General features: G+C 49.6%; 2 long non-coding RNA genes across 2 annotated transcripts; one reads left to right on the top strand and one right to left on the bottom strand.

The window, feature by feature from the left end:
- Positions 1-6,086: 6,086 nt before the first annotated feature.
- LOC102480831 (uncharacterized) lies at positions 6,087-9,262 on the bottom strand. Its single transcript, XR_334954.3, has 3 exons — positions 6,704-9,262; positions 6,285-6,560; positions 6,087-6,166 (listed from the first exon to the last, which is right to left on the bottom strand). It is a non-coding gene; the product is annotated as an uncharacterized LOC102480831 (long non-coding RNA).
- LOC114008259 (uncharacterized) lies at positions 6,111-10,840 on the top strand. Its single transcript, XR_003549817.1, has 3 exons — positions 6,111-6,193; positions 10,127-10,642; positions 10,732-10,840. It is a non-coding gene; the product is annotated as an uncharacterized LOC114008259 (long non-coding RNA).
- The last annotated feature ends 32 nt before the right edge of the window (positions 10,841-10,872 follow it).

Below are 10,872 nucleotides of genomic sequence, written 5' to 3' on the forward strand. Positions count from 1 at the left end.
TCTCTCTCTCTCTCTCTCTCTCTCTCTCTCTCTCTCTTTGGTTGGGTTTTTACCATATGGCACATGTACTCATCAGAGAGAGACAGGGAACGTGAGAAATCACCCCCAGGGGGATGGCTACACCACAATCCATTCTCCTCTAGAGCTTCTGGGCATGCAAACACATGCTCCCAGTGTGGTTTTCAAGCCACAGGGTCTGGGACTCAAACCACATTGACCATGTGGGAGTCCACTGTCTTAACCACAATGCCACCTGCTGGCCGCTTTCATTTTTTAAAAAGAGCTCTGCTGTTAATAGCTTCAAGACTGTGTAATAGCCCAAAATAAATGTGTTGCAATAATATTTTTAGTACTGGTGTTAAATTTGCTATCTGCTAGAAAAAGATCCTCATTCTTTTTTTAAGAGGGTATACAGTGTAGGGGCCAGCAGGTAGCATGGTAGCTAAGGTGCTGGACTCCTACTCGGCTGACTGGTTCGAATCCTGGACCTAGTGGCTTGCTTTCTCACTTTCTTTCTCTCTCTGTCTCTGGTGAGTGCACATACCCTATAACAAACTTAATTAAAAGGTTTTTAAAAAGCATATATAAAAAGCATATATATTGTATCAAAGACTGAAAGTGAAAGCAATAATAAAACAGTAGTGATTAGCATTAATAAAGTGCTTACTGAATGCCCAGCATCATGCATAGAGCAATCCTCATCTAAAAACTGTAAAATACTTAGGCAAGTATTGTGTGTAAATATTTGTGTATATATATATGTATATACGAGCATAATTAATATAGGGTTATATTAATATTATATAATACAACTCATGGTACATTATATAGCATTTATGATATTCTTATTTAAATATATGTGGAAATTCCTGGGTAAATATTAAGACACAGGTACTATTGTGGCAGTTACTGATGTTTGCCTACCCAAAACAATTTCCCTTGTTTCTTGTCTTTTATTTCTCCCATGAGCAAGAGAGTCAGAGACACAGCACCCCTCAGAGGGTCCTGCTGCTGCGATGCAGCCCCAGCCCCAGCATCCCGTATCCACGTGTGCTGGGTGTGCTTGGGGAGGTCATGGGACACAAGCCCAGACTCTCCCCATGTGGTCAGCCTTGCAGAGATGACGTGTTTGCCTCCAAGCCACAGGCCAGCCTTGATTCCCCTTCTGTTTTGTCAACAGAACAGGGAATGAGTTACGCCTGACCTAAGCCAGTCATGCCTCTCGCTCTCATTCGCTAGTGGCTGGTGTAGGGACAGGCGAGTGACCCAGTACCTGCCTGGGCAGAGAGAGGAAGGGTCGGCTTAAGGCTTCACTCTCCTCTCAGGATTGTGGGTGCCCACACACATGTACCTGGTGTGTTTCTTAAGACCCCAAGTCCAGGACTTGAATCATGTAGTCGGCCAGCTCCCCTAACCATCGTGCCATAAGCTGGCCCTCTCTTGGGTGTTGATAGAGTACATCAGTCATTACCTATTAGGGGTGTTCTAAAAGTTCCCGGAAAATGCATATCATGGAAAAAACTGAATGGATTAAAACGTTTTTTAAACCAAAATAAACTTTTTTTTTAGAGAAATTTTTGCTATATGGTGCGTGTGCTTGCCAGCGAGACACAAAGAGATAGAACACAAGAAATCACCCCCCAGGAGAGATGGCCACGTTGTAGTCCCCTCCATTCTCCTCTCAGGATCTTGAGCACGCTCGCATATGCACCCAGCATGAGTTTTAAGTAGCCAGATCCAGGACTCAAACCACAGGCGACTGTGGGAATCCAGCGACTTAACCATTACGCCATGCGCTGGTCCCTAAGCTCATAGTTCAATTCCATTTTCCGTGAACTTTTTGTAGTCTCCACATATGTATTATCTTTTCGTTGAGAAAACTTAGGAATATCTTGATTTTAGCTAGTCCCGTTCCTGGCCTCCACCTTAATGTCAGACGGTGGTGGGCATCCCTGTCTTCCTAGCCCTCGTCTTTTACCTACTCCGTCGAGTACAAATGACTTCCAAGCCTTTTCCCAGTGAGAAACTCTCCAGAGGGGCCAGCAGATGGCATGGTGGGTAAGGCAATCCCGGACCTGGCAACGTGCCTTCTCACTCCCTGCCCCCGTCTCTGTCTCTCTCTGCTGGGTGATGTGCCCCATAGCAAACGAAATAAGAATAATTAATAAAATTAAATAAATAAATATTTAAAAAAAAGAAATCTCTAGAATCCCAAAATGTCCATTTCCCTTTTACCATTCTTTCATTTCTGTCAATGTCAGAATACTCAGGAGTAGAACAGCTTTTTCATCGGTGCTTCCACGTAATCTCACTACAGCGTCTGTGAGTCTAGCTGTAATCATTCAAATCTAATGAGAGTTTATTGCACAAAACTTTATAGCCATTATACTAGCTTGTTTTCCCTCTCTTTGACACAATAAAATGGGTTGTCAAAAGGTTAAAGAATGAAATTTTGAAATGGAGGGAGGAGGTCACTTTCCTGCCGTGCCAGCATGCGTGTCTATACGTGTGCTCAGAGTGGTGCTTTTACATCAAATTGTGCTGTAACTAATCCAAACGTGCATGTTCTTCTGCACTAACCACGTGCTGTGGACCTGCAGTCCGTGAGTCCGTCAGGCACAGGGCACAGCAGCCAGGGCTTGAGCTTTGAGACCAGACGGGCCTGAACTTTAAAGCAGACTGTCACTTACTGGCTGTGTGACCTGGTGAGTTACTTAACCAGGTTAAGTCTCAGGTCTCCCTTCGGAAAACGAGTTATGGCACTGACCTCTGCGGCCCCAGGGGAAGCCGGATGTCACATTCTCGGACTGAGTCTTTTCCAGAGGGGAGACAGACGACGTGGGACTGCTTTATCCCCACGCTGCTCTTCAGTGTGGCGAGCTTCCTTTCCTCCATGCAGACCGGTCCTTGGACAGCTCTGCCTTCTCCCGGGTGCTGGTTCTGTTCAGGCCCACCTGCTCTTTCACACGTGGCCACCAAATTCTGGTGGCGTTAGTCTGTTAGCCTCAACCAATTTGGAACCCAGCAAAGGGCCGTTCAGATACGCGGTGGCCTTCCTTGCTCCTTTCTGGGCCCATCGTCCTCGTTCCTCTCGGCCTCAATAAGCTGTCTGAGCTGTTCTCGGGGAAGGCTTGGCTCAGCACGCGCTGGTCCGCCAGCGCTGGAAGCAGAACCCTGCTCCTGTTTTTGTTGTCTATCCTGAGGACCTTACTCAGATTTCAAGCAGCAGGCAGATTTTTACAAGCGTAAGTGCTAGACTTCCAAACCAACATAAGTGCTAGTCTGCCAAACCAACTTTTAGAGGAGAAAGTGGGTTTTAAAGGCACGGCTAGGCCGATGGGAAAGCTGGAAACGTAGAGGAGAGCCCGCCGGACCCCCGACGCGGCTCTCGTTCTCCTGCGTGCGGAGTCGCTGCAGATGCCTGAGGACCCTGCTGTGCTGTACCCTCGGGTCTGGGTGGCCTGCACTCCTGCCCCTCTACTTCCACTCTCCTCTCCCTGGCCCACCCTGTGGTCACGTTTGATGAGTAAAACAGATTGACTACCGTCAAAATCAGCAACAGTATGGTGACAATAACCTGTTCGTTGCTAAGAAGACCAAGCGAAATTAGGTGAGCGTACGGACAAGCTGCCGTTGGCCAGCCTTGCCGGTTGGGTCGGCCTTCCAGGGATTTCAGAACAATGCACACAGCGTTATGCCATGGATACCTGTTAAATTATTTGTTGAAAAAACCAAATAAATCTTTCTTCTAGACTGTGAAGACATTGGAGCTGACTGACATGAGCCCAGATAACGCTCCCGCCTGGCAGGAGGACCTGGCACTGGTCCTAGGAGCTGGCTTGGCATCCAGTCTGACTGTCCTTCCTCCTCCTCTTCCTTTTCTCAGTGCGTGCCACTCTCATCCTACACCACTAAGAATAATACACCCTCTGTCTGCCTGGTTCAGGGGAATCCCTTCCTTTCTGGAAGGTTGCTAAGGCTTGCTAAGGCTTTTATTGGCTATCCTGTAGGCAGCAGTTCATACTTGTGGCTGAAAGACGGGCGCCTCTGCTTCCAGCCTCTGTCATAGTAAGACAGGGAACCCTGGTGACAAAAAGAGAGATTCGTGGGGCCAACAGGTAGCATGTGGTTAAGGCACTGGACACCCACACGGCCCACCGCAGTTTGAGTCCCAGACCCAGTAGCTTGAAACACACGGCATGTGTGCGTGCACGCTCCAAATCCTGAGAGAATGGAAGAGGGGGGATTGAGGCATGGCCATCCCTCTAGTGGGTGATTTCTCACTTCCTCTCTGTCTCTCTAGCAGGTGCACACACCCAATAGCAAAAAATCTCTCTGAGAGAGAGAGATATTCATAAGAATGCAAAACAGTCTGTCATTCCTCTGTGCCCCCGATGCTGTAAACAGAAGACAGATGCTCTGTTCCTTTATATTCAGATACCTGGGAGCGGTGGTTAACGTGGCAGGTCAGCTGCTGTGCCGAACCTGCTCTTCCTTACAACTGCCGTGAGTTGAGCCAGCCTGCGCAGGGATGGCGTTGTGTATTTTCTGATTACATTTTCACAGTAACTGCCAGCACACGCCAGTTTTCCTGCCATAACAGAAGTCAGAGCCATACTGACAGTGTATGAGTGCGTTATGTTAGCCCGAAGTCAGACCGGCGCTAATATTGTCTTGCATTCTTTTTTTCTTTTTTTCAGTATGTTCTTCAGGGCAGGCCCTGTAGCTGGTGGGTAGGAAAGCTGGACCCAGGCCAGCCAGAGGTATGGGGGTAAAGGCTGCTGGGTCCCTTGTGGCCAGCTGTGTCAGTCTCCAAACTGACAGCTTTGAAAAACATACTGGGCATAAGTGTGTGTGTGTGTGTGTGTGTGTGTGTACGTATGTGTGTGTATGTATGTGTGTGTGCATGCCCGAAATCCAGAGGGAAATGGAGGAGGGACTGCATGGTCATGCTCCCTGAGGGTAATTTCTGACTTTCCCTTTCTCTGTCTCCAGCCAGTGCACGCACCTTGTAGATAAACTGGAAAAGGAAAAAAAAAAAAAGTTGGATTCCACATGAGCAGCTGTGGCACAGTGGTTCAAATCCTGACCCAGGCAGCCTGGTAAACATGCCAGGCTTCTGTGTGTGTGGGTGTCCTAAATCAAGACAGGATGGAGAAACGGAGAATAAACGGTAGTGTTATCATGCCACCTTGGGGGGTGCTTTTTTAAAAAATTAAGAAATTAAAATAAATTTTATTGAACTTTAATTTTACCAGAGAGGGACAGAGAGAGAGAGAGAAAGTGAGAAGGCAAGCTGCCAGGTCTGGGACTTGAACCGTGGTTGTCCATGTGGGAGTCCAGCACCTTTATTCACCACACCACCTGCACGCTCTCTCTCTCTCTATCTCTCCATATGACAAATGGACATGCCTTCTGATAACTAAAAAAAACCAAAAAACTTCAAAGTTATACTGTAGTCCCAGAAATGAATTTAGAGAAATGATAAACCTTCCAGCTGATTAATTTATGATGAGATGATTGGTTTATCAGAAAAGTCACGATGTATTCTTCTATGTGTCCTATGCAAGAATGTGCCGTGACTTTTCCAACGACCCAGTATTTTGCAGATTAATTATAGCTGACACACACATTTAATAGAGTTGAAAATATTGTATTAAAAACATTATCTACGGAAATCCTCCAGCTCTTCATAATTGTTACACTTTGGGTTTTTTGCATTAGGGATTAAGGTCTTGCTTATCCGATAGACCACACAGTCCACACTGTATGTAGAATAATCGTGTTCAGTTTTTTCCACCTGGAACAGGACAGGTAAAAGCATCCCCTCTGACTTAGGTTACACATGGAACTAGTCCACAAACAGTTGTTCTTTGGCCCAACGTTCTCTGTGCTCTGACCATCCAGCCCTCCCTCATCCCCAGCAACCGCTGAGCTTGTTCTGTCTCCACAGTTCTCTGGCACACTTTTTTTTCTTTTTAACTGACAGGGTTTTGCATTGCCATCCTCCTGCCTCAGCCTCTCCCAGCAGCTGGTGTAAGGCATATGCCACCACTCCTGGTCTTTAGGTTGGACCAGGCCTTGAACCCAGGCCTCTCACAGGGTCCTGGCCCGTGGAGTGCAGAGTCAGCAGAGCACAGCACTGGAACTGGGCTTCTGGCATCCACTGTAAAAGGGAAACAGTACCAGTACGGTAAGTTTCCATCAGAAAATAGAAGACATACAATTTTGTTAAAAGAGATGAAATTTTCTATTGCTTTTAAATTCTCTAAGAAACTAATTACCTTATGTGATCAGGAAACATATATCAGACAACACCCAGAGTCTTCCAGAAAGTGAAGGTGCAGCTCTTGACTGTTCCCTGTAACAAGCTCACGAACGCTCCTGGTTGAACTCTGAGAGGAGTAGCTCAGCTTCGAAACTTAGTTCTAAGTCGGTCTGCGGCTAATATTTGGGACATTCAGAGCTGATAGATGATATCTCCCTTCTCGACTACATTACATAAATAGGACTCATTTCTCCTTCAGTCATCTGTTTTTTTTTTTCATAAGCGTGAGAAACTGAGAAAGAAATCGGGAGAAATGTATTATTATTTTAGTAACAACTCGTTCACCTGAAGAGTGGGCCTGTGTCATCTGGAACTGCGGCCTGCTTCAGACCCAGAAGAGCAGGCCGCCCACGACAGTGAGCGGTCAGAGCCTACCTAGTACGCCCCCAAGGTGGTGACATGCAGTCGTGTGTGGGCAACTTGGGATCAGTCGATCACTGATGGGAGCTCGGTGGAGACAAGAGGTCCATGGCACAGCAGCCAGAGCTGGCCGGGCACGGAGGGCGGAGAACCTTAGTGCAGGGGTTGGCGATCGCTGGCCTTGAACTCTGGATGCCCAAGCAGAGGCGTGGTGTTGCCTGCAGGAAGGCCCCACTCGAGTGGAGGAGGCAGTGTACTTCTTGGACACAGCCATGTGTCTCTTAACGACAGGGACACACAGGAGAAGCGCGTCTGAAGGTGACACTAACAAATGCTATGACATCACAGGGTGCCCTTCCACAAGCCTAGGGGGTCCAGCCTCTTATACCCCGGGGCCTTTGGAGAGCCTCCGGCCACCATTGCTGCTGTCGCCTGCAGTCAGCTGTCCTCAGTGCTGCTCTGCAGGCGGTATGGACTGGCTAGGTACTGCGTGCGGCTTACCTAACAAAATGGGTTCTATGCTTAAAATCCCAAATAAATGTATTGACTTGCATGATGAGAATCATTGACCAAATGAATTTTGGAGAAAGGTTTTCAAAGATATTTTTGTGATATCGTGAAGTTCAGCCTTCTTTCTGGCAATAGTTCCGGCAATAATACGAAGTGCGCTGGTTTCTCGAGACCACAGCAATTGCGACGCCATGTATGCCCCTGAAAATTCTGTGAGGATGCCAGCGGGTGACTGGAGGACCCACCGTGGCTTCTCTCTGGGAGCAAAGACCCAAACGCCTGGATAAATGGCCGAGTTCCGGCCAAGGGGTGCGGTGAGATGCAGAACGCTCGTGGGAGACAGTGGGACGCTTCTGAGGCACCAAGTGTGAGCTGGAGACACGGAGAGAGTGTGGTAGCAGACAGAGAAGGACTCCTGGGACTCCAGGGGCTCCCTTCTGGGCAGAGAAGAGGGGTGCTGATAACCCACGCCCGTGTCCAGGACTCACAGCCCCCTTCCTGCCTGAACTACCATGGGGGTGCTGTGGCTGGGACGAGGATCAGACCCTGGAGCAGCTCTGGGGGGCGCACGCGAGTGGTGAACGAACACTAGCCACGGGTCATAGCGCCTCCATCATCACCTCATCCCTCCAAGACAGACTTCCCTCTTTCAGCTGCTGTCTCCACCTGGCCCTCTCCCTGAAGGGGATGCCCGAGAGTGAGACACCCACCTCACAGGGCAGCTGTGGCCCCGGGACCAGGGGATCCACCGCCCTGCAGGTAGGACACCAGTCAGTGCTGGCGCCACCTAGGGCCCCTGACAGCCACTGCTGGTGCGTCTGAAAACATGAAGACTGCCAAACCGATCCAACCAGAACCGAAGCAAAGATGATCCATAAACCTCAACTAAAGGGTATGGCCACGGGAAAAATAAACACACAAAAAGAAGTCGGCCACAGTGAGGTCTAGCCACAAACCAGAAAGATGCACCCGCCTGAGGCCACTTAGGTGAGAAGCCCAGCAAGGTCTTACGGGAGTCCAGTTGCCACCCAGACCTTTGGTCTGCCCTGAAAACGTGGGACTCTGCTCACTCCTCAAAGAAACACTTGGGCCTCAGGACAAGGGTGTGTGGGGGCTACGGTCCTCAAGGAGGGCATGCACTCCAGCACTCCCTTATGGGTGGGGATGGTGTGGACAGGGTAGGTCCCCTAAGAGAAGGTGGAGACTGACCGTCTAACCCAGGCCCTTGCCTCACCTTCAGAGCATAGAGCGGCCACACCCTTTCTTAGGTGGGGTCAGAACTGCTGTGGACAGCAGCTGCAGGACCCCTGCTCTGACCCCAGCAGTTCAGAGGGTAATCCCTGCCTCGCCAAACATGGGGCAGGCCCACGCTGCCCACTGGAAGTCATTCCGAAACTCGCTCTGCCCTCTGCGTGGACACCACCCCGCCTGCACTCCCAAGGTCTTCCCTCACTCATTCGGTCCTGCAGAATATCAGCCCAGGGCCCACTGCTCCCTACACCTGCCCCTTTGTCCTCTGGCTGAGCGCTGACCATCTCGCTTCCTGCGGCATGTGAGCCCCTCAGGACAGGATTTCCCTTTCTACCCTAGATGGAAGCCCAGCACCAGGAGAGGCCTATACATTGGCAGCACCCGGTAAAGATAAAAGATAAATACGGAGAGTTCCCATTTCCGTACATTAGATTTGGTTGTGCTCTGTTATTTATCAGTGTATTTGTTAGTATTTATCCTTGAGCAGTGGTGGCTGCATCTGTGCACGAGAAAATGGGTGTCACTTCTCATGTGGACTCTAACCCAGAGGCACTGCTGAAAGCTGGAGAAGACTGAGACGGGGCGATGTCCTCCCACAGAGCACTTCGCTGTCAGAACGCACAGACCTAGGGCTGCAGCCTGAGACCCAGGCGGACGGCAGAGTCCCTTAGGGTCTCCTCTTCTGATTCTGCCAGGGCCAGCGCATTAGCCACGGCTTACTCACAGGAGACGCTAAAGCTCACCAGGCAATCCCGTCCACTTCACGTTTGCTGGGTTTAAACCTTGGGTCTGGCACAGGCCACGGTGACAAGATAGACACGGTGCTAGTGCTCGGCATACCTAGCCATGGTGATGCAGGTTCGAATCCTAGACCAACCCAGACACGTCAGGCGGAGCAGCATGCCTGGGGGCTTGACCTTTCTGGCAGTGCAGAAAGACTGTAGCCGGCCTCTGGTGGATCCCGTCAGGCATGTCTCTCTGGCGCGCGCTCTCTCTCTCTCTGTGTCTAAAAAATAATAAAAAAAAAAAACCATTCGACCAAACAAAAATGAGCTACTTTAGAGGATGCATGGTGTGACAGAGCAGACACCACAGGGACTTCTGCCAGGAGAGGCCAGAAAAGGCTTCCTGGGTAGTGTCAGCTGAGCTCAGACGCAGAGTGAGTGAACGTTGTCCAATGGAGAAGAAAGATAAATGGAGTGGTTTTAAGTCAAATAAAATAACGGGGTACAAGCAGAGAAGAGGCATGAGAGGGGGCGTTGCCCCCAGATATCTGCCCTGGTCCCACACATCACCCCAGCCCTCTCTCTCCAGTTACCCGTCTGTGGGCTGCCCCTTGCCCACACTGCCCACTGCTGGGCTTCTTTGCAGATCCCATCCAGGAGCCAAGAAAGAAAACAGCAAAGGACAAACCACTGGGGCCTGGAACCCAGCCTACATCACACTTAAAAAATTCGATTTTCTGCAGAAGAAATATTTTGACTCCTACATTTTTGGACTTCATTAGAAGGTTTTGAAATGGATGACATGGAGCTGTTTGCCTAAAATAATGTCCCAAGCCCGAATTGGCATGGATGTTTCCTGAGATTAAAATAGAAACTTGTTTTGCTAACAGAAAACAACTTGGAAATCAAAGAGTCGTTTAAGTTGAAACCATTATTTTCCCTCTTCTTGCAGAAAATCCCTGTTTTTACACTGAGAGTGGCATCACCAGGTCACCGTACCACAGCACTCTCCACGAACAGCGTGGAGCTGTAGAAACTTCAAGAACATAAAGACGGGAGAACTCGCGCTGTAGCAGTCACTCGACAAACCCGTCGGGGCACCGCCTGTGTCGGGCACTGCCCCAGACACTAAATGCGGAGGCCTGCCCTGTCCAATTTGCATTCTAGCAGAAAGAAGACCTGCAGATAAGACCTAAGACTTTATATAAGGACCTGGAAGATGAACGGAAAGAAGGAAGGACAAAGTAGACAGGGCAGGGGCGTCAGAGGGACTGGCATTTGTTAAAATGCCTGGTCATTGTTGACCTCTTCAAAGAGGTGACATTTGAACAAAGACTGAGAGAAGGGAGGGTGTGAACCCTGCAGAGATCTGGTCCAGGCAGAGGAGGGCCTGCCAGGAGTGTTCCAGAAGGGCCAGAGGGCCAATGGGCTCCGGAAGAGAGACCCAGAGGCTGATCTTATCTGAGCGGTAGGGGAGCTGGCCCAGGGGAGTCGTCTGGGGAGGGGTTGAGAAAAGAGGTAACTCGATCACACTCGTGTTTTGACTTGCATTTTTAGGATGCTCGTGTTTCATCTGAACACAGTCCTTCCATACGTTTTACTCTGAACGACAGCAACGAGGACTTAAAATGGTTTCCGGATCTCCCCCAAGAGCAGGCCCGGAGACTGCGGGGGGCGGCACGGCCGGGCGCCCCGAGC

This window comes from Tupaia chinensis, unplaced genomic scaffold (assembly GCF_000334495.1).
Source record: "Tupaia chinensis unplaced genomic scaffold, TupChi_1.0 Scaffold000315_1, whole genome shotgun sequence".
In the NCBI taxonomy this organism is placed as follows: domain Eukaryota; kingdom Metazoa; phylum Chordata; class Mammalia; order Scandentia; family Tupaiidae; genus Tupaia; species Tupaia belangeri.